Genomic DNA, 25,518 nt, shown 5'->3' with positions numbered 1-25,518 from the left:
TTTTATTGATTTTGGTAAGGACGTGAGACAGAAAGTAAACAGGTATGTATTCGTCCCAATGATATCATCACCTATTTTCCTAGAGAATCTCTTGACAGAGGTGACACCCTGGGACTTCAGTTCAGAAGCAATTTCGCCTTCTGACATGTCAGCAAGACATTTTGCCCGATCACGTATGATGCCTCTGCACGAATTAAGAGTTTTATGAACGGAAACAGTAATCCCAGTATTCGCAAACTGACGAGCTGCGAGCAAATTAACAGATTGCTGTCTCTTCGCACATTCAACTAACAGAGAACCTGTCCTGAGACGTGTTACATTTCTCACGTCACCGCATATTCCAGCAAATGCTTTTGATATGACAAATGGGTTAAGCTTCAAGGGTTGTCCATCAATTCCGTCCACAACTAAAAAGCGCGGCCAGGATTCACTACTGACTGCAGTAGAGTCATCGTCAGAAGATGATAAACCATCTGTTTCAACATGTCGCCTTTTTAATTTTGATCGAGAACCAGTTAGATTGGGGGTGGCCATAATGAAGAAAGGATATTCGACAACCCTGCTCCCCACCCACCAAGGACGGTGTCGAAGTGGAAACCGACTCCAAACCACCAGGGTTACAGTGTTGTTATACTCTAGCAGTACAGACACAGGTAGCTAAAATTGTCAAACAGAAGAAAAGTCAGGCTGGTTCCGCCCATGGCTATTATCTGAAGACACATAGAACCCGGAGGTCAGTATTACCAGATTGGCCCATGAGCCACCGCCTTCTGGCATAGGACTCTAGGAATAGCAACAGTTTTACATGAGAGTATCACAAAAATATTTCGTGGAAAAGATACAAAGATATACATAATCCACATTTGATGTTGACCATGCACAGGGCATGACATGACCAGCCGATTGGTAGAACCGGGCCAGTTCTACCTCCCGTCTAGGTGAAGTCAGGGCCAAAGTGGTGTATTGAGCAACAGGTACACGGTTGCAGGCACCTATTGCCCTCAACCACCAGGATCCCTTCCTCCACCGACACAGGGTTGCAACCCACGGCAAACGGGTTGTTGGACCAAATATCCCCCCGAGTCCACAACGGGGGTGTCGGCGAGCTCTTGGCATTACCCAGCACCCACCACGAGGAGGTGGCTCGCCACGGGTGCCTTAAAATGTTTTAAATTCAACTGTTTGTGTTAAATGTGTGTTGTTTTACTATCATCCATTGGCAGTTCGTTTTTTTTTATATGAGTTACCGTAAATCATTATTAACCTACAGTTTGATTTAGTCACGACATGGCGGTAATATTGCTGAGGTGACTTTAAATTGTAAATTTTCACTCACTTCATTAAAAAGGTCGCGTAATATGCGGCTAAATAAGTGGTAAATTCAAATTTGACTTGTATCCTACAACCTGGGTTTGCCTCTCCAGTCAAATTCACAATTATGTCCTTAACAGCTTGCCACACAGTTGCAGGTACATCCTGGGCTCTGTCACATGCTGCTTCTGCAGTCTGTGCACTTAAGTGACTTGAAAGCTGCATGTGTCATGTGCCTGGCACACACCATGGTGGCAGCTCTCCAATTAATTTCACTAATGACAGGTTAGTTATGGCACGTCAAGACTTTCTAGCAAATGGCAGAATAAAATCATGGAATCCCATCCCAATGGTTGTGTTATAAAACCTGCAATGCGTCTTTATCACGTTCGAGTGACTTGACTGGCTTTGCGTCTTCGTGTCTGAAGAACGACAAAAACTCAGATTTCAGATCCTGTTGGACACAGAGGTTTCAGTGTGTCGTATCTATGTTGTATGCACATATAGAAATTTCGAGTTATTTCATTTTTTGTCGTTCTCATATGAATACAAACGGGCTATAAACTGTATGGGATATTTAGCAAAATCAAGTGCAGAACAGTTGATTGAAATAAGTGGTTACATTTTCACAGGTGCGACTAAACATTTCATGGGCAATAAAGATGTGTGTGAAATCAAAGGTCAGTTACCACGTCGTGTGTCAGGTAATCCAGACACTGATTTGTTTCTAGGTTCGATGATAACATTACAACCTGTGAGGTAGACAAGATCGTTGTTATGACATCATTGGATGTGGATAGTGCATTTGCCAACACCGATACGTGGGATCAGGGAAAATGGGCTGAGCAGAATTGTTGTCTAGTATAAAGTATACTACAAGCACTGTAGCCGTTAAGGATGGGCAAATGAGGTACGTTCAATGGAAGTCAGCCAAGCATGACCTTGTCTCTCTGCTGATCAGCCGATCTATCTGTGAATTGTCACGTTTGGGCACCTCACTGCGCCCGCTGCTTTGTGTAGAGCAGGTAACAATGATTAACTGGCAGACAAGACAGGGATTACTTAAAGTCTGTTCTGAAAATATGTATAAGCTTAGAACTATTTACCATTTGAATGATAAGAACACTGGAAAAAAAACAACTTTAAACACCTACAAAATTATACACAACATTAAAATATTCAATGGAAAGTCTTTCCGACTGCCAGTTTGTTTATTTTGTTGTTTTGTTTTTTAAAAAAGAAGGCATTTAAAAGCTGGACGAATATGAATTTATTTTTACAAGACGTTGTATCCATGAAACGTGTCATGTATTTATGTCAGATGATTGTCGTTCTATTGCAGGGAACCATGGAATTCCTGAATCCTGCCAACAGACTGTATTCTTCCGCGACCTGATACGAGAATTGTATCGATTATCAGCTGAGTTCTGTCCACCTTGCGAGTTGACATTAATCGTCAAGTGATCTACCTGCCGCCATGTTGTCATGCTGGTAACGTATCGCTTTAGGTAGATTGAAAACATATCACAAACAAACGATCTGAATTCACCCAGAACACTCGGTGAGATAGACCCCTGACAAGCTGTCCACGATGACACGGTCCAACTCACAAGGTGTATAGGGCAACAGGTGTGGGCTCATTCCCATTTGTACCAACATGTTTCTTCTAATTTCTAAACCAGGTGAACAGTAGTCACTCCGTTGTAATACCTGTTTGACCACCCGTCCAATACGTTGTAGTCGAGTGGTTTTGAATTACTAGCTTTCATCAGGCACTCGCTAATCCAGTAGGCAGTGTAATAATAAACATATTCCATTGTTAAAGTTCTTAAGCATGTACTTCATTAACTTCGAAGGGGATTCGTAGATCGCTTGAACTAGTAGTACAGAAGTCTCTGGAAATTTTGGAAATTCTAAATATTTAGCCTTCAGAGACTGATGTATGTCGTAGTCGGAGTAAACCTTTTAATCAAAATAAGTTCAGAAACTCGCGTCCAACTGCGTTTGAAACACAAAGTGGAAATTGCTGGCATTCATGCAGAATGCTCATCCCCGTCGGCCTGTTTCAGTTGGTAATTTATTGTTAGATGTTCTAAAGGATTTATTTTCTAAGATTGGTCGCGTTTTGAAATATTTATGATAATCCCCTTTGAAACTTAATCAGCGTTACACCTCCACTTTTAGGGAGAAAACAATGGGATCTCTTATCTATAGGCAAGGCTTTAGACAAGGCAAGGCGCCGAGCACAGTAACAGATTTAGAAACATGTATATGTAGGATACAGCGCTGTTATCAATGATATATGCTTCACAAAAGGTAGCTACGGGGTTATATTTGTATTGTCAGTAACATTATTTCCGTACCCGGGAAGCATCAGGCCTGTAGTACAAATTCGGTGAACAATTGGTCAGTCAGAAGAATTGTTTTAGAATGTATTTTTCTGAATGTGGTAGCTTAATCGATATACATGGATAATCCTGCTATATTTATGTTACTAGAATTGGTTAAAAGGGATATGAATTTTTAAATGCCACGATGAACATAATAGCAACTCTTAATATATTAATATTTATTTATGAACATATAATATAGAGGATATGATGAACATAACAGCAGCTCTTAATATACTTATACTTAATATACTTAATATACTTATTTATTTATGGCTGGTATTTTAATTGCATCCTGATTACACATTCTAAATACTCGATGACTATGCTTGTCGGAAGAGACGACTGAAGGATCGGGTAGTCAGGCTCGCTGACTTGGATGACACTTGTCATCGGTTCCTATTTGCGCAGATCGAGGGTCATGCTGTTAAACACTGGATTGTCTGGTCCAGACTTGTTTATTTAGTGACCACCGCCATAAAACTGGAATATTGCTGAGTGTTGCGTAAAATAAAATACACTCGCATACTCTATGTTTATTATTATGTTTTACAGATTAAAAATTGAAATGCAGCAGAGAGGGTTCGGGTGATCCTGGCACAGTCAGGCTGGTCAAGCTCATCATCAGCTCAGGGCCCTCGCCCCCTCTACACGCAGCCCAGACAGCGAATGGGACTTCTCCCAGGAAACACTGCCTAGTCGAACCCACCAAGAACTTTTCGGAGAATATGAAGGCTCCCCAACACTGCAGCCTTCTGCATTACCCAGATTGTCAGAAGGGCTGTGCTCCCGGTGAAGAACCCGGGCACTCTCCTCATCTGCGCCAAGGGATCAGGAGGTACCAAACCAAGGGCACCAAGAACAATGGGGAGCCTGACGACAGTGTACTTGGGATGCAAGCGAGACATTTCAAAGGCGAGGTCCGCATATTTATCATGCTTTTCCTGAATCTTGCCAATCACATTGCTGTCAAAAGGGACAGAAAATTCTATGATATAAATAACTTCATTGGCTTTATCAAAAAGGACAAGATCAGGTTTGTTGGCTGGAATTCGTCTCAGGCTGTATATTGGCCTATTCCAGAGAAGTTTGTAGCTGTCATTTTCCAGGACGCCCTGGACATGCTCAGGGTCGTACCATGGATGGACCTCGGGGTTAAAGCCACAGGCATGGCGGAGACGATAGTAAAAGCAGACCTGCCATCATGTCTTTTAAGATATGCTGTTTGTGCCAAGGAAGGGCATCCACTGACAAGGTGCTGGACAGTCTCTGTGAATTCATTGCAAAGACGACATTTCATATTGATATTTTCTTTAAGAATAACATTCTGACGATTGCGAGTGGGAAGTGACTGGTCCAGCAAAGAGGAAGCCCTCAGTTTCACATTTGAGAGCAGCCGATTTCATCCAGGCGAAGGAGTCGCTAGGATTGCTGTTCTGTTCCACACACTGCTTGTACACTCGATGCAATGTTTTCTCAGACAGCTTCTCCACAAAGGACTGACTCTGGGCTGATTTGGTGAAGGAATTCACCTGGTTTACTCCCATCACTGTACCATCCAGCAGTACATCGCCAAACGGGAATTACTAAAAATGGAGATATTAAATATATTAAAACGAAACATGCCAAACTGGGTAGGTACACTTAAAACTACTGGGTAGGTACACTTTCCAAGCTTAAGGTTTTGTCCACGATACAATGTATTCAACAACATAAACTCTGACAACATAACGCGTTGCTGCTTTGTGTTTCCTTTGTGAGGGGTTTTACAAGACCATTAGCTCAGGACTGGTGACTCGTGACGTCCTGGACAGAAGGTGACAGTATTTTGAGTTCATTCCTGAATTGCCCAGTCAATACAGTTTAAAGATCTCACAACATGGTTTCTTAATGTGTCACTGGAGTCCGGTCACTCTTGATTAGGGCTTTCACAAATAACTTCAACTTCATAGATATAGCTTCAGGTTGTTTTTTTTATAGAATATCAAATTTCAAAAGTGAGTGAGTGAGTGAGTTAACATTTAACGTGACATCGGCAGTATTGCAGCCATATCGTGACGAGAGCATTCTTAAAAAAGGAATGTATATGATAAAAACCTGTCGACGACGGACAGTAAAACAACTAGAATATCACAATAGGAAATAAAACTAGCGTGAAAAGTTAAAACAAATATTCCTATTCAGACAATAAAATATAAAAACAGGCTATATAGATCACCAACAACTGAAGGTAGATCACCATACTAGGGGCCATGGGAACTTACAGTACTTCTGCTACCTGCATGGTCCCTAGCTGGATTTACATCATCCCCTCAGCTGCTGGAGATTGTAAGCAAGATTAGCCACAAATTAAAATGATTCTACGGCTAAGACAAAATGGAAGATCAAATTTCACTTTAAATGTTTTGGGACTTACGTACCCTCTCAGGAGGACAATAATTTTACAGTGCTTTAACCCCCCTCGAGGATACAGCCACTAACACTCTAAGTTACTAATTCCAACTGCCAAGCATAAAATATTTATCTATTTACAATTCGTTTAGCAAATCTAATTCTTTTAAAAATGCAATAATTAAATGAGAACTAACAGAATTAAAAAGATCCTTCAAAGTTCGTGAATTAAAATACTGATCCCTTGTGATGGAATATTCAACACAGTCAAGCAGGGCATGCTTGACTGTGATTCTTTCATCACAAGGGATACAAAACGAAGGATCTTCACCTTTTAATAGATAACCGTGAGTATACCTCGTATGGTCAATGCGACATCGTCGCATAATGACCTCCTCAAATCTGGACTGACAACCCAAGTAAGTATAACGATATAAGGTTTTATTTCATGTAATTTATTTATACCCACTTGGGTGTCCCACTTCTTCTGCATCAGATCAAGGATATAAGATCCTATTGCAGCTTTATAATCAGAGTATGGAATAAGAAGTGGTGTCACAGATTTGTTGAGTGCTGCCTTAGCAGCAAGATCGGCCATTGTGTTACCAGAAATGCCAACGTGACTAGGTAACCAACAAAGGACAATGTCGCACTGGCCAGTAGCAAGATTATTGTACAATTCAATAATTTCTATTAAAAGTGGATGTTTACAAGAAATATTTTTAATAGCCTGAAGGCAAGAGAGAGAGTCTGAATAGATTATATACTGTTTATGTTTAGGGTGTCTTTGAACATATTTAAGAGCAGTTAATATAGCGTTAGCTTCTGCAGTAAAAATAGAGCTGTTATCAGGTAATCTAGAAGAGATTGTTCTGGATCCAATGACAGTGGCACAAGCTACTGCGCCACCGTCCTTGGACCCATCTGTAAATAAGGATTTGTAATTGTTATATTTACTTTTTAATTGGTGATATTCTTGCTTATATTGTAAGTCATTAGTTTCTGATTTTTTAAATGATGTTAATGTTAGATCGATCTGTGGTCTAACCAGTTGCCAAGGGGGTGAAGAAAGAAAACGAAAAGGAGCTATATTTTCCAGCGCAATGCCGGCAGCAGTAATAAACGGCTTCATTCTGAGTCCAAGTGGCGGAACAAGAGAAGATTTCTTGTTGTAAGCATCCTCATAAAGAGGATTGAAGACACAGTTATATGCAGGGTTTGACTGATTGGAATACAGTTTTGTGATGTACTGTAAAGTTAATTTTATACGGCGTTGGTCAAGAGATGGCTCATCAGCCTCGACGTAGAGACTGTCAACAGGTGAAGTTCTAAAGGAACCAAGACAAAGTCTTAAACCTTGGTGATGGACAGAATCAAGAAGTTTCAGGTTGCTTTTGCATGCTCCACCATATACGATGGAACCATAGTCAAGTTTAGAACGGACTAATGATCGATATAGGTGTAAGAGGATCGCCTGATCCCCTCCCCACTTTGAGTTGGAAACAACTTTCAACAAATCGAGTGCCTTCAGGCATTTGGCTTTAAGAGATTTAATGTGCGGCAGAAAAGTTAAATGGGAGTCAAAGATTAGGCCCAAGAACTTGGCCTCCTTTACAACTTTGATGAGAGTGCCATTTAAGGATAGTTCTGGGTCCTTATGAGGCTTGTATTTTCTACAAAAATGTATGCAGTTAGTCTTGGATTTAGAGAATTTAAAGCCGTGTTCAAGACACCATTTATTTATTTTGTTTAAACACAACTGCAGTTGTCGTTCAATAGCATGCATATTTCTACCACGACAAGAAATATTAAAATCATCCACAAATAATGATCCATCAATTGAATCATTTAACACTTTGGATAAACTGTTGATCTTAATACTAAATAAAGTGACAGACAAAATACTACCTTGAGGAACACCCTGATCCTGATTGTAATGATCAGACAGGGTAGAACCCACTCGGACTTGAAATTGCCGGTCTTTTAAAAACTGTGATATAAAAAGAGGCATACGGCCCCTCAAACCAAAGTCATGTAAATCCTTTAGAATACCATGCTTCCAGGTCGTATCATAAGCTTTCTCAAGATCAAAGAAAATTGATACAGCATGTTGTTTATTCACCATAGCATTTTTAACAAAGGATTCTAACCGTACCAAATGGTCAATGGTACTACGATTTTCCTGAAACCGCATTGGATATTTGTTATAAGGTTATTGGTTTCAAGATACCAAACTAATCTATTATTCACCATACGTTCCATGGTTTTACAGACGCAGCTAGTGAGAGATATTGGCCTGTAATTTGACGGATCTGTATGATCCCTGCCAGGTTTAGGTACTGGTATTACGATGGCATTACGCCATGAAGGAGGAAATTCTCCAGATGTCCATATTTGATCAAAGATATCTAAAAGTGTTATCAAGCAAGGTTCGGGTAAGTGTTTCAGTAGCTGGTAATGTATATTATCATCGCCAGTTGCAGTGTCGTGAGCTTGCTCAAGTGCAGTATGCAGCTCATGTAATGAAAACACTTCATTATAATCTTCACCATTATTTGAGTCGAAATTAAGTTTTGCCTTTTCCTGTTGTTTTTGATATTGCTGAAACTCAGGGACATAATTTGCCGATGAAGAATTTTTGGCGAGAGTTTCGCCAATTTTATTGGCTATCTCAGATTTGTCTGTAAGTACATTATCACCCTCCCTAAGATGGTGAACAGCAGATTTTGAACCTTTGCCCTTAATTCTTTAAACCATGTTCCATACTTTGGACACTGGCGTACGTGAATTAATCTTGGAGACATAGTCCCTCCAAGATTGTCGTTTATTTTGTTTGAAGGTACGACGTGCCATTGCATTGAGCATTTTAAATTTGTTTAAGTTGTGGACAGTTGGGTGATGGCGGAAATATTTCTCAGCCTTTTTCCTCGCTTTTCTGGCCTGTCGGCAATCCGAGTTAAACCATGGCTTTCTTATATGTGGACTGACAGAGGACTTTGGAATACATCCATCAGCTATTTCATTCAAAACATCAGAGAATATCTGAATGGGGTCTACAACACCACTAAACAATTCAGGTTTTAGTTTGCTTGTGCATAAAGTTTCAAACATCAACCAGTCTGCTTTGTGAAATTCCGCCTTGTACATGGTGGAGTATCAGATGGATTTACTGCTGAAAGTATAGTTGGGAAATGGTCACTCCCACAAAGATCATTGTGAACAGACCATTCAAAGTCATTGAAAAGGTTCGCATCAGTTAGAGACAAATCAAGAGAAGAGTAGGTGCCAGTAGCAGGATGCAAATAAGTATGGGAATCATCATTAAATATACACAGGTCGTTAATAGTGATGAACTCCTCCAGACGTTTACCTTTAGTATTGGTATTTCTACCTCCCCAGAGTGGATTGTGTCCATTCAAATCCCCCATGATAATACATGGTTTTGGAAGCTGATCATAAAGATTTTGAAGATCAGCTTGCTGGAGAGCTGCAGATGGTGGAATATAAAGTGAACAGAGAGTGAAAGCAACGTGAAGTGTCAGACGCACAGCAACAGCTTGAAGATTAGTCTTAAGCACAACAGGGCTGTGGATAACATCTTGCCTCACAAGAATTGAAGATCCTCCAGTGACCCTTTCACCTGGAGGAGAAAAAGAATGGTATGCTTGGAACTGGCGCAAAGCTATAGTATCGTTCTGCTTTAAGTATGTCTCTTGCAGGCAGAAAGCTGACGGTTTAAAAGCTTGGACCAATAATTGTAATTCATTGAAGTTGGTCCGCAGTCCTCGACAATTCCACTGTATAAGAGTATTCGGAAACATTATTATTTGGGTGGATTGATTGGGGATCTACCCCGCACTCTCCTTGAGGGCGAAACGCTGTGTGCCCTCGGTTGGATGTTTTCCATAACATCCATCTGTTCAAGTGATCCAAACTTATTGAAAAGTTGAATCTGGTTATTTGACCCCTTTGAAATTCTCGAATTTTGCTGTCCTTTTGATGATTCTGATGTTGGTTTAGGCTTGGATGGTTTAACATTATGCAGAGTTTGAGGTTTTTGTCCTTTTGAACGATCTTGAGACAGAGATGACGACTGTGGCTGAGCTTGAGAGTGATGTTGTGTGACTGAAAGTGATTTAGTAGTTTGTGTGGCCTGTTCGCTAGTATAAATCCCAGGTGCTTCTGTGCTGATCCATGTGAGATCTGTTTGGCAGTCTATAGATTTAGTTGTTACTTTAGGTTTCAAAGCTGCACTAACAACGGATGCATAGGTATCTGTACCATCATTAGATTGGACAAGTTTCCTAGCTTCAGAGAAGCTGATGTTTCTGGAAAATTTAATCTTATTGATTTCCATCTGTTGTTTCCAGATGGGACAGTCTTTGGAAAAGGATGAGTGACTTCCTGAACAATTTGTACATTTCTTGATACCACTATCACAGTCTTCAGTAGTATGAGACTGCTGACTGCAGTGTGCACATGTAACAGGTCTTGTACAGGAATTGACGCCATGGCCATACTTTTGACATTTAAAACATCGTAAGGGATTTGGAATGAAAATATCAACATTGATATTACAGTAGTCGGCTTTAATTGATCTGGGGGCAGTTGGTGCTGAAAAGGAAAAGAGATAGGTGTTAGTGAGTTGAGTTTGAGAATTTTTCCTGGTTGAGAATCTTTTCACGTATAACACACCTTGGTCTCTCATTTCAAAAGCTATTTCACTTTCAGTCATGTCTGCAAACAACTGATCTCTATCACGTACTATTCCTTTGCTGGTATTGAGAGTTCTGTGTTCAGTGACTGAAACTGGAACACTGACAAGCGAAGTGATTGACAGAAGGTTAACAGATTGCTGTTTTTTACTGCATTCAATCAGCAAAGAGCCTGATCTCAATCTTTTGATGCTTTTAACCTCGCCAGCTATGCCATGAACACCCTTTGATATTGCAAATGGGTTCAGTTTCAGAGGTGTCTTGTCACTAGCCTCTACAACACGAAAACGTGGCCAATATTCTGTTTGTTTTGAAGTTTGTGGTTCATCATCATTATTAAGTGGACGTTTGGTCTTTTTTGAGGGGGTTTCGTATTCCATGTTCAGGTTATATTGGTTCGTCATCCGAGTTCCCCACCCACCACGGAGTATCACAAGGACAATGCTAAAAACAAGCGGATCTCCAGCTTGCAGCACCAAGAATACCCGGATGATATACTCCAGCAGAAGAATTATAAATAATAAATCTACCAGATTGGACCATGAGCCACCGCCTTCTGGGCATAAGACTCTAGGCAAAAATATACATGAATTTGAGGAGTTGAAATAGAGTTTGAAAAATGCGCCAAGACTTTAAAAATGGTATACTACATTACTCATAATATTGTATAAGGGTACATAATTTTACCACGGGGCTTGGCGTGACCAGCCGATTGATAGAATCGGGCCGATTCTACCACCCGTCTAGGTGAAGTAAGGGCCGAAGTGGTGTGTTGGGCAAACGGAACACGATTCAGGCTCCCAGTGCCCTCAACCACCAGACTACCGTCCTCCACCGACACGGGACGCAACCCACGGCAAACAGGTTGCCCAATTCGGTCGCCTCTTACGACCAGCAATGGGGTGCTGTGGACACATTCTGTCCCGGATCCACACGGGAGAAGAGCGCTTAGCGTTATCCAGCACCCACCACGAGGAGGTGGCCCTTCACGGGTGCCAAATTTCAAAAGAATCTCAAGGCGTACTGTATATGTTGCTTGAAGTAAAGTTCTGCGTTCAGCACCCGTGAAGATCTGGAGTAGACTTCAGCAACCTATGCTTGTCGTAAGAGGCGACTAACGGGATCGGGTGGTCAAGCTCACTGACTTGGTAGACACATGTCATCGGTTCCCATCTGTCAGATTGATGTTCATGCTATTGATCACTGGATTGTCTGGACCAAACTCGATTATCTACAAACCGCCGCCATATCGCTGGAATATTGTTGAGTGCGACATAAAACTAAACTCACTAAATTAACTGAAATAATTTATCATTATAATTTCACCTATTTTTAAACCATATGTTTGCAAAATAAAAAACAAAACAAAAAAAAAACAGGGAACTGAAAATATTTTCGTCCATGAGCGAAATTAGTCGAGTTAAGACCAGGATGATTTCATTTTTTGTCATGATACTTATAAACACACTTTCATTCAATTACAACCTCCAAGACAATAAAAAATATATATGAATTTTGAGTGGACGTGCAGATTCTTGTACTTTTTAGAAATTACCGCAATTAAGTCAAAAGGAGTAGAAATTTGTGCCATGATACTTATAAATATATCTTCATTCATTTACAACCTCCAAAAACACAGAAACAAAATGTCTTGTGAAGTAAACGTAATTATTCTGGCATATGTTTTTAAAAATCGCGCTGAATTCGCAAAATTAAGTCCAAATCAATTGTCATGATACTCATAAAGGCAGTTTCATCCATTTACATCCTCCAAAACATTGGAAAAGATGTATTTGAAGTAAAGGAAATAATCTCGCCCATGGGCCTAATGTTTTTCACCCATGGGCGAGATTGTTTAAAAATTGCTCTACATTAGTAGAATTAATGCAAAATGAGTTGAAATGACACTCATAAATATACTTGCATCCATTTCCAACCTGCAAAGCATGGAAAAAATGTATTTTGAGTGAAAGTAAATATTCTCGTCCATGGGCCAAAATGTTTTACGCCTATGGGCAAGAGTTGTAAAACCTTTTCGCAGAATTAAGTCAAAATGAGTTGAAATTTCTGTCATGATATGCATCAATGTACTTTCATTCATTTACATCCCCCAAAACATGTGAAGATAAATATGGAGTAAAAGGAAATATTCTCGCCCATGGGTCAAAATGAGTTGAAATTTGTGTCACTATACTTATGAACATGATTTCATCTATTTACAACCTCCAAAACATGGAAAAAGATGTATTTTGAGTAAAAGAAAATATTCTCACCCATGGGCCAAATGTTTTTCACCCTTGGGCGAGATTTTTTTAAATCGCTCTAAATTAGCAGAATTCAGTCAAAATAAGCTGAATTTCGGGTCTCGACACTTATAAATATACTTTCATTTATTTAAAAAAACTGCAAAACATGGAAAAAACATGTATTTTGAGTGAAAGTAAATATTCCCGTCCATGGTCCAATGTGTATTTCACCCATGGGCGAGGTTTTTAAAAATCGCTGTCAGTTAGCGAAGTCAAGTCACAACAAGCTGACATTTGTGTCATGATACTTATTAACATTTTGTCATTCATTTACGACCTCCAAAACATTTATTCGCCCCTCGAGATTCTTGAGGCCCACGAAGCCCCTGCAAGAGGGGAAACACATACAAAGGCAACAGACTCAGCTTTGAGGCAGCGAATGGTGATTCTACGATGACTGCAGTAAACACTGGATTCTGACTGGTTAATTACAGTCATTCTATTTTATTTAATAGCTCTAATTGGTATCAAAAAACAAACGCGTAGCATGCGGTTTCAAACTGAAAAAATGAAAACTATTTACTGATTGATTGATTGATTGATTGATTTCCCACCACAGCATGTTTACCTCTACGTCAACCATAACGTCAGTACATACTGGATTTTGATTGGTTAATTAAAGCCATTCATAGGTACCTAATCACGTTATATACTTCTCAGTTTCCAACACACTATGTTTTTAACGCGGTTATGGTATAAAGGACTACACAAACCGTGTCAAAAGACAGAAATAATACTTGCATCAACAGTCAGGTGATGAAAATCTGATAGTACTGTTGCAGTTGCAAGACAATGCTTGATAGTACTGTTGCAGGACAATACTTGATAGTACTGCTGCAGGACAATGCTTGACAGTACTGTTGCAAGACAGTCTTACAAGTTCCATCAGCGAAGCAATGGGATGATTTCGACGGATGATCGAGATTTTTCAGAGCAGAGAAGATCAATATGCGGATCGGGTTTCTGCTCCGCCGTCAAATTACTTAAAGTCATCCCCACTCAACGTGTAGTTGCCAGTGACGAACATGGTGGCTGGACTCTTTTGCTGGCTGATTTACTACCATAAAAATACATCATAATTACGCACTGTCTGCAGCGCTACTCCAACTACCGTTACTACAAGTACTACCACAACAAATATTACTCCTACTGTTATTTCGTACATACCTACAACTGCCATGGTGGAATGACGGAGAATCTGTGTCTGTCCCGTCAACACTTGGATTACTGAAACAGTTCACAAAGTCACATTAGGCCATATTTCAAACTGTGCTTGGCTGCAACAGTAGGTAACATTACCAGGCTACACACTAACCATAGGGAATGTTGAAAAAATGGGTTAAATTGTATCAAAAGTAAGGGACAATGTATATTTCATCATTACATAACACGTATAGAGTAACTGTGCGTTGGTTAGTCCTGTAGCACATTGTTTCACTTGCTTCTGTTACGGGACAACTTTCCGACCTGGATGATTGGTCATCGTAGCACTAGGTGCATTAGGTAGGCCACGTGGTTGGCGCCAGATATGTTGATTGGCTGATTGACGGAGACGTCCGTGATTAGTCCTAGGCCAAATGCTAAAGGGGAGTAACCGTCACTACTTTTTTTCATTAGAGTTAGGATGAGTTAGGAAAAGTGGTATTAGGAAACGAACTAGGATTTAAGATAAAGCTCTTGGGCAACGTTTGTGTAGGAACAGGGTTGGTCTAATGGTGGTTTGATAGTAGAAGCTAACAAGACCTATAATTGAACGGTTACTGTTATAAAAATATATACACAACGCAAAGGTTGATTAACATCTTGTTCCTTTATCATATTTGTTAAACTCAGCTGTCACTGGGCGGAGGTAACGCACATCGAAACCGCGCCAATTACTCAAACATACCTTTGTAATATGATACTGGCTCGAGCACAATGCATTTATCATGCAGTATACCAACCGAACCCATAGTTTGTATGCATGCTGGGAAAGATTTGTGTTCCAAGCTGTATGTGGGACCAATGTTTCATGGGTATGTTAAATGTGCTCTTTTCACACGGATAGTAAAGCTACATAGACGACAGACAGACAGAGGGTATTTATTCTGTAAATATGTCCTCGCCGATAATACTGGTGAGTGATATTGTTTAGTGGGTGCGCAAAACAACTTTCCAGCCCTGTGTCCTGGCCAACATTGTATAATATAACATCATTTTTCCCTTGAAAAAGATTTACATAAAAGTACTGAGTTCAGCTTGACCTGATCAAGTGAATACTAACATCTTGTGTGACCGTGTCACCACTTGTTGGGCCTATCACTGCGAAGAGCTGCATTTCGTCAGTTGATTGTAAACATGTATCGTAGGCACGTGTTGTTGGCGTTTTGGAACAGATTTTATGAGAAATACTTATTATATTCCTTGAGTTATGTAAATTGAAATAGTTCTCTAAAATAAAGACATGGCTGTCAATAAAAAGGAAATGTACGCAGCTCGACCACTGTCTTCATGGCCACCGCAACGGACTCATTAGCTGCTTATAATCAAACTCAACAAAAATAAAAGCTTTATACTCGTTTCAAAGTCAATAATTTGAACATTTTGGAAAATGGGTTTGAAAAAACGATTGTATTCAATTTTCTTGTCATTAAAGATGCTATAGCATACAGTTCATGTTTGTCATGGAATCGGTTCCACCGGAAATGCGACTGCAATGTCCATGATGAAAAACTGAGTCGTACTTTAATGAAATCATGTCAATATCGGGTGTGTCCTCCTGGGGCGTTCACAACTGCAATACAACATCTCATGTCGCAACAAGCTCCTGCAAATTCTGTGGAGGGTTCCTTACTTGACGGAGCCGCCTGCCTAACACATCCCACACATGCTCTATGGGGTTGGGGTCAGGAGATCTTGAGGGAGTCTCCATGATACTTAGGAAATTCGTTCTTAAATTGGTCGTATGAAGTCAGGCGTTATTCTGTTGGGCCATGAGCTGTCATGAATGACAAAAGCTCTGGAACGAGCACCTGATCCCTGTATGCTGCCGCATTAAGGTTTCCCTGGATGACAATGAGTCAAGATCGAGCTTGACCATCGATAGCACCCCAAACCATAACGCTACCTCCCATAAATCGATCCACTTCCTGTGCGCAACACTGGGCATTGCGTTCTCCTCGTCTTCTCCAAACTCTAACCTTTCCATCAGCAAAGGTTAATGCTAACCCTTATTCATCTCTAAACTCAACCCTATTCCAATCTTGCCCAGACGTTGGCGTCGATGGAAAAGGGTTAGAACTGGTCCACGATGTGGTCGCCGTGCATGAAGACGAGCAGAGCGGAGGTGATTTCGATTGGTTTGGGCAGTCACTCCACCTCCAAACAATACATTCCCAGTGGATGTGGCAGTGACAAACCGATTACGCAAATGGCGTAAGACTATCTGTTGGTCTTCTGTGTGTGACGTCACACGGGTTCGGTCAGCTGAGGTGCCAGTTTGATGGATACGTGTGTGTAGATTATGGATGGTCTGTCGACTGCATCCCATAACCCTCGCAACATCAGTGAAGGACGTTCCCGTATTCAGCATGCCAATGGCACGTTCACACTGAAAGTCGTGTCAATGCAAATTAACGAATAATTAACAATAAAATCGTGTTTTCTTGAGATGACACTCTACTCTGCTACCGTGAGATCAATTGCACGTGTATCACTAGGTCACGTGATTCGTGGCACGTGGAAACGTGATTTTAGCGTGGAGTGCTCTCCCCCTTGCTAGGCCCGACCAGTAGAATGAATGTGTGACGTAATGCCCTTGACAATGCATTTAGCTATATTCACATCAAGAACTCAAAACACTATTTAAAAATAATGAGAGTCAAGGTTTTATTTTTGCTGAGTTTAGTTAGACAAAGGCCGTTTGGTCACTGAAGCATGACATGGTGGATGAGGTGCAGGATACTGCAGGCTGACCTCTGGACAAATGCGTCACGGGACAGTGTAATCAGGGCCCAAGTTCAATTACGAATGCTTTGTGTTAGTCAAGCCTAAGACCCTCGGACAGCGGCTAGGCAGGTTGGCTGCCCATCGCCTCCCTGAATGCGCCCATGTAATTGTATACCCTATTCTATCATGAATAAAGTGTTGTGGACCCACTGATGGACTTCTGTAGTTGAAGATACAGTTATCCCTTCAACAGCCCGGGATACATGCCCGAACAACCGAGTTCAACATTCTCCGCTCTGATATTTAATTGATGGACCTGTCGTTTGCATCATTTCCTTTCTCAGTCCAGATACCTAGTAGCCGGATTCTTCATGCGTTGTTGGAGTTTCTGGAAAGAAATACAGCTAATGCATAAGTTAAGTCCATCATATATTCTAGGGAGCGGTGAAGTTATGTCCATCATATATTCTAGGGAGCGGTGAAGTTATGTCCATCATATATTCTAGAGAGCGGTGAAGTTATGTCCATCATATATTCTAGGGAGCGGTGAAGTTATGTCCATCATATATTCTAGGGAGCGGTGAAGTTGTGTCCATCATATATTCTAGGGAGCGGTGAAGTTGTGTCCATCATATATTCTAGGGAGCGGTGAAGTTATGTCCATCATATATTCTAGGGAGCGGTGAAGGTATCTCCATCATATATTCTAGGGAGCGGTGAAGTTATGTCCATCATATATTCTAGGGAGCGGTGAAGTTGTGTCCATCATATATTCTTGGGAGCGGTGAAGTTATGTCCATCATATATTCTAGGGAGCGGTGAAGTTATGTCCATCATATATTCTAGGGAGCGGTGAAGTTATGTCCATCATATATTCTAGAGAGCGGTGAAGTTATGTCCATCATATATTCTAGGGAGCGGTGAAGTTATGTCCATCATATATTCTAGGGAGCGGTGAAGTTGTGTCCATCATATATTCTAGAGAGCGGTGAAGTTATGTCCATCATATATTCTAGAGAGCGGTGAAGTTATGTCCATCATATATTCTAGGGAGCGGTGAAGTTGTGTCCATCATATATTCTAGGGAGCGGTGAAGTTGTGTCCATCATATATTCTAGGGAGCGGTGAAGTTGTGTCCATCATATATTCTACGGAGCGGTGAAGTTGTGTCCATCATATATTCTAGAGAGCGGTGAAGTTATGTCCATAATACATTCTAGGGAGCGGTGAAGTTGTGTCCATAATATATTCTAGGGAGCGGTGAAGTTGTGTCCATCATATATTCTAGGGAGCGGTGAAGTTGTGTCCATCATATATTCTAGGGAGCGGTGAAGTTGTGTCCATCATATATTCTAGGGAGCAGTGAAGTTGTGTCCATCATATATTCTAGGGAGTGGTGAAGCTATGTCCATCATATATTCTAGGGAGCGGTGAAGTTGTGTCCATCATATATTCTAGAGAGCGGTGAAGTTATGTCCATCATATATTCTAGGGAGCGGTGAAGTTGTGTCCATCATATATTCTAGGGAGCGGTGAAGTTGTGTCCATCATATATTCTAGGGAGCGGTGAAGTTATGTCCATCATATATTCTAGGGAGCGGTGAAGTGTCCATCATATATTCTAGAGAGCGGTGAAGTTGTGTCCATCATATATTCTAGAGAGCGGTGAAGTTATGTCCATCATATATTCTAGGGAGCGGTGAAGTTATGTCCATCATATATTCTAGAGAGCGGTGAAGTTGTGTCCATCATATATTCTAGGGAGCGGTGAAGTTGTGTCCATCATATATTCTAGGGAGCGGTGAAGTTGTGTCCATCATATATTCTAGGGAGCGGTGAAGTTGTGTCCATCATATATTCTAGGGAGCGGTGAAGTTGTGTCCATCATATATTCTAGGGAGCGGTGAAGTTGTGTCCATCATATATTCTAGGGAGCGGTGAAGTTGTGTCCATCATATGTTCTAGGGAGCGGTGAAGTTGTGTCCATCATATATTCTAGAGAGCGGTGAAGTTATGTCCATCATATATTCTTATGAGCGGTGAAGTTGTGTCCATCATATATTCTAGGGAGCGGTGAAGTTGTGTCCATGATATATTCTAGGGAGCGGTGAAGTTGTGTCCATCATATATTCTAGGGAGCGGTGAAGTTATGTCCATCATATATTCTAGGGAGCGGTGAAGTTATGTCCATCATATATTCTAGGGAGCGGTGAAGTTGTGTCCATCATATATTCTAGGGAGCGGTGAAGTTGTGTCCATCATATATTCTAGGGAGCGGTGAAGTTGTGTCCATCATATATTCTAGAGAGCGGTGAAGTTCTGTCCATAATATATTCTAGGGAGCGGTGAAGTTGTGTCCATCATATATTCTAGGGAGCGGTGAAGTTGTGTCCATCATATATTCTAGGGAGCGGTGAAGTTGTGTCCATCATATATTCTAGGGAGCGGTGAAGTTGTGTCCATCATATATTCTAGGGAGCGGTGAAGTTGTGTCCATCATATATTCTAGGGAGCGATGAAGTTGTGTCTATCATATATTCTAGGGAGCGGTGAAGTTGTGTCCATCATATATTCTAGGGAGCGGTGAAGTTGTGTCCATCATATATTCTAGGGAGGGGTGAAGTTATGTCCATCATATATTCTAGGGAGCGGTGAAGTTGTGTCCATCATATATTCTAGAGAGCGGTGAAGTTATGTCCATCATACATTCTTATGAGCGGTGAAGTTGTGTCCATCATATATTCTAGGGAGCGGTGAAGTTGTGTCCATCATATATTCTAGAGAGCGGTGAAGTTATGTCCATCATATATTCTAGGGAGCGGTGAAGTTGTGTCCATCATACATTCTAGGGAGCGGTGAAGTTGTGTCCATCATATATTCTAGGGAGCGGTGAAGTTATGTCCATCATATATTCTAGGGAGCGGTGAAGTTATGTCCATCATATATTCTAGGGAGCGGTGAAGTTATGTCCATCATATATTCTAGGGAGCGGTGAAGTTATGTCCATCATATATTCTAGGGAGCGGTGAAGTTATGTCCATCATATTTTCTACGGAGCGGTGAAGTTGTGTCCATCATATATTCTAGGGAGCGGTGAAGTTGTGTCCATCATATATTCTAGGGAGCGGTGAAGTTATGTCCATCATATATTCTAGGGAGCGATGAAGTGTCCATCATATATTCTAGAGAGCGGTGAAGTTGTGTCCATCATATATTCTAGAGAGCGGTGAAGTTATGTCCTTCATATATTCTAGAGAGCGGTGAAGTTATGTCCATCATATATTCTAGGGAGCGGTGAAGTTATGTCCATCATATATTCTAGGGAGCGGTGAAGTTATGTCCATCATATATTCTAGAGAGCGGTGAAGTTGTGTCCATCATATATTCTAGAGAGCGGTGAAGTTATGTCCATCATATATTCTAGAGAGCGGTGAAGTTATGTCCATCATATATTCTAGGGAGCGGTGTAGTTGTGTCCATCATATATTCTAGGGAGCGGTGAAGTTGTGTCCATCATATATTCTAGGGAGCGGTGAAGTTCTGTCCATCATATATTCTAGGGAGCGGTGAAGTTGTGTCCATCATATATTCTAGGGAGCGGTGAAGTTGTGTCCATCATATATTCTAGGGAGCGCTGAAGTTGTGTCCATCATATATTCTAGGGAGCGCTGAAGTTGTGTCCATCATATATTCTAGGGAGCGGTGAAGTTGTGTCCATCATATATTCTAGGGAGCGGTGAAGTTGTGTCCATCATATATTCTAGGGAGCGGTGAAGTTGTGTCCATCATATATTCTAGGGAGCGGTGAAGTTGTGTCCATCATATATTCTAGGGAGCGGTGAAGTTGTGTCCATCATATATTCTAGGGAGCGGTGAAGTTGTGTCCATCATATATTCTAGGGAGCGGTGAAGTTGTGTCCATCATATATTCTAGGGAGCGGTGAAGTTGTGTCCATCATATATTCTAGGCAGCGGTGAAGTTGTGTCCATCATATATTCTAGGGAGCGGTGAAGTTATGTCCATCATATATTCTAGAGAGCGGTGAAGTTATGTCCATCATATATTCTAGGGAGCGGTGAAGTTGTGTCCATCATATATTCTAGAGAGCGGTGAAGTTATGTCCATCATATATTCTAGGGAGCGGTGAAGTTGTGTCCATCATATATTCTAGGGAGCGGTGAAGTTGTGTCCATCATATATTCTAGAGAGCGGTGAAGTTATGTCCATCATATATTCTAGAGAGCGGTGAAGCTATGTCCATCATATATTCTAGGGAGCGGTGAAGTTCTGTCCATCATATATTCTAGGGAGCGGTGAAGTTGTGTCCATCATATATTCTAGGGAGCGGTGAAGTTGTGTCCATCATATATTCTAGAGAGCGGTGAAGTTCTGTCCATAATATATTCTAGGGAGCGGTGAAGTTGTGTCCATCATATATTCTAGGGAGCGGTGAAGTTGTGTCCATCATATATTCTAGGGAGCGGTGAAGTTGTGTCCATCATATATTCTAGGGAGCGGTGAAGTTGTGTCCATCATATATTCTAGGGAGCGGTGAAGTTGTGTCCATCATATATTCTAGGGAGCGATGAAGTTGTGTCTATCATATATTCTAGGGAGCGGTGAAGTTGTGTCCATCATATATTCTAGGGAGCGGTGAAGTTGTGTCCATCATATATTCTAGGGAGCGGTGAAGTTATGTCCATCATATATTCTAGGGAGCGGTGAAGTTGTGTCCATCATATATTCTAGAGAGCGGTGAAGTTATGTCCATCATACATTCTTATGAGCGGTGAAGGTGTGTCCATCATATATTCTAGGGAGCGGTGAAGTTGTGTCCATCATATATTCTAGAGAGCGGTGAAGTTATGTCCATCATATATTCTAGGGAGCGGTGAAGTTGTGTCCATCATACATTCTAGGGAGCGGTGAAGTTGTGTCCATCATATATTCTAGGGAGCGGTGAAGTTATGTCCATCATATATTCTAGGGAGCGGTGAAGTTATGTCCATCATATATTCTAGGGAGCGGTGAAGTTATGTCCATCATATATTCTAGGGAGCGGTGAAGTTATGTCCATCATATATTCTAGGGAGCGGTGAAGTTATGTCCATCATATTTTCTACGGAGCGGTGAAGTTGTGTCCATCATATATTCTAGGGAGCGGTGAAGTTGTGTCCATCATATATTCTAGGGAGCGGTGAAGTTATGTCCATCATATATTCTAGGGAGCGATGAAGTGTCCATCATATATTCTAGAGAGCGGTGAAGTTGTGTCCATCATATATTCTAGAGAGCGGTGAAGTTATGTCCTTCATATATTCTAGAGAGCGGTGAAGTTATGTCCATCATATATTCTAGGGAGCGGTGAAGTTATGTCCATCATATATTCTAGGGAGCGGTGAAGTTATGTCCATCATATATTCTCGAGAGCGGTGAAGTTGTGTCCATCATATATTCTAGAGAGCGGTGAAGTTATGTCCATCATATATTCTAGAGAGCGGTGAAGTTATGTCCATCATATATTCTAGGGAGCGGTGTAGTTGTGTCCATCATATATTCTAGGGAGCGGTGAAGTTGTGTCCATCATATATTCTAGGGAGCGGTGAAGTTATGTCCATCATATATTCTAGGGAGCGGTGAAGTTGTGTCCATCATATATTCTAGGGAGCGGTGAAGTTGTGTCCATCATATATTCTAGGGAGCGGTGAAGTTGTGTCCATCATATATTCTAGGGAGCGCTGAAGTTGTGTCCATCATATATTCTAGGGAGCGGTGAAGTTGTGTCCATCATATATTCTAGGGAGCGGTGAAGTTATGTCCATCATATATTCTAGGGAGCGGTGAAGTTATGTCCATCATATATTCTAGGGAGCGGTGAAGTTATGTCCATCATATATTCTAGGGAGCGGTGAAGTTATGTCCATCATATTTTCTAGGGAGCGGTGAAGTTGTGTCCATCCTATATTCTAGGGAGCGGTGAAGTTGTGTCCATCATATATTCTAGGGAGCGGTGAAGTTGTGTCCATCATATATTCTAGGGAGCGGTGAAGTTGTGTCCATCATATATTCTAGGGAGCGGTGAAGTTATGTCCATCATATATTCTAGGGAGCGGTGAAGTTATGTCCATCATATATTCTAGGGAGCGGTGAAGTTGTGTCCATCATATATTCTAGGGAGCGGTGAAGTTGTGTCCATCATATATTCTAGGGAGCGGTGAAGTTATGTCCATCATATATTCTAGAGAGCGGTGAAGGTATGTCCATCATATATTCTAGGGAGCGGTGAGGTTGTGTCCATCATTTATTCTAGGGAGCGGTGAAGTTATGTCCATCATATATTCTAGGGAGCGGTGAAGTTATGTCCATCATATCTTCTAGGGAGCGGTGAAGTTATGTCCATCATATATTCTAGGGAGCGGTGAAGTTATGTCCATCATATATTCTAGGGAGCGGTGAAGTTATGTCCATCGTATATTCTAGGGAGCGGTGAAGTTGTGTCCATCATATATTCTAGGGAGCGGTGAAGTTATGTCCATCATATATTCTAGGGAGCGGTGAAGTTGTGTCCATCATATATTCTAGGGAGCGGTGAAGTTATGTCCATCATATATTCTAGGGAGCGGTGAAGTCATGTCCATCATATATTCTAGGAAGCGGTGAAGTTGTGTCCATCATATATTCTAGGGAGCGGTGAAGTTGTGTCCATCATATATTCTAGGGAGCAGTGCTTGGTCAAAGTAGATAGTGACACATTACGATGATGGGTAAAGACTTGAGATATGAAAAGTTATTTTATTACAGTTCTGCTGTGATGTGACAATAAGCAGCACATATGTCAGAAAAAATGACTCAGGGTGTTTCAAACCCTGGTGTCAGGTAGCGTACATAAACTGGTACAAGTGGTATTAATATAAGTAATCCAGTTTCAGGAACTTACATATTCTTTCTTTTGTTTTAGCATCTCCCGTTTGATTTCCAGTTTTTCCTGCCTTCTGTCATGTCGATGGTCCCTCTTGCTCCTCCATATTCCCCTGAAGGCTTCTGTTAAGAAAATCATATGCGTTCATTTTGATTTTTCCAATAATATATTATTACAATCCCCCAAACCCTTATTGTGATTATTATCATATTCACCATGTACACTGTATCAAACAAAGTAATAAGTAACTGTGGTATATGCATTACTGAAAGGGTAACATAAGATTTCTATCAATATTAACATGATCAACATGTAGTTGTAATGCACTACACAGAGCCTTGGTGTGCTACGTCAATTCTACTAGATACTATGGTTGCATCATAAGAAATAATGAAAATATCAAAGCTAACGTTATCAATGATAATGAATATAAACTGGAACAATATGCTGATCATACTGAACTGTTTCTTGATCATGTTGATGGGACTGATGACAACCTTTTACAAAATATCATGTTTGAAAACTTTAGAAAATTAAAGAAAAATCGAAAGCAATCTGGATTTGATTAGAAGCTAAATCTATTGATAAGATACGTAATGATCTGAAAATTGAATGGGTAGTTCATGTATTTGATGTACTAGATATTAAAGTTTCACCAGATCACGAAGAGTAGTGGGTAAACAATACAAGAAAAAGACTGGGGGAGATTAATATACTCTTAGCTGTCTTGGATAAAAAGAAATGTAACACTTATTGGTAAAATAACAATAATAAAATTGGTTCATATTTACAATTCCCTGCCCAATCTACCAGCAGGCTATATAGCTTCCCTTGAAAAAATTATTTGTTGTAGATTTGTTCGGAATGAAAAGAATGATAAACTAAAACAAAATCGTGACAACTATAAAGAAGGGGGTTTGAGCATGATTGATACTAAAACATTTATGGACACTTTGAAATTATCTACTTTAAGACGATATTGCAAAAGATGTGATAAGGATAATCCATACAATATACGTTTCAAAGACAATGAGATTACATTAAGAGTTATATAACCCTTAGGCAGGATGTGCTGAAAGCATAGCAGTTATTTTAAATATATTATCATGTCGAGCAATAATAAGAAACCAGCGGAAACCAAGTACTTCTTACTATGAATATTGTGTGATGTATCGTTTCAGGTTTTTCACATGGCTGTATAGTTTCATTGGTTACCCAAGATAGCGCACCTTTCAACTAATTGCACAATGTTCCTCATTCTTTTTAAAAAGTTATTTAGTTAGCCAATAATGAGCAATCAATGTATTGGCGGTTACTCCTTGACAGACGTTACATAAACACAGACACAACAGTGTGTATTCAGTAAAGATTAGTAAATGTACATACATAAACACTACCTTCTGACAAATCCACCATTTAAATCCCCATAAAACTAATACATCAATCAGCGTGTTATCGGTTAATCCTTTGATCGATCCAGACACAAGAAATGCCAAATGGGGGCCTTTGTCGGGTAATCTAAGTGGCGTTAACACTAATTATACTTGTTATAAATTCA

Source organism: Haliotis asinina, chromosome 13 (genome assembly GCF_037392515.1).
Source record: "Haliotis asinina isolate JCU_RB_2024 chromosome 13, JCU_Hal_asi_v2, whole genome shotgun sequence".
Classification (NCBI taxonomy): Eukaryota; Metazoa; Mollusca; class Gastropoda; order Lepetellida; family Haliotidae; genus Haliotis; species Haliotis asinina.
This window is presented reverse-complemented; position numbering follows the sequence as displayed.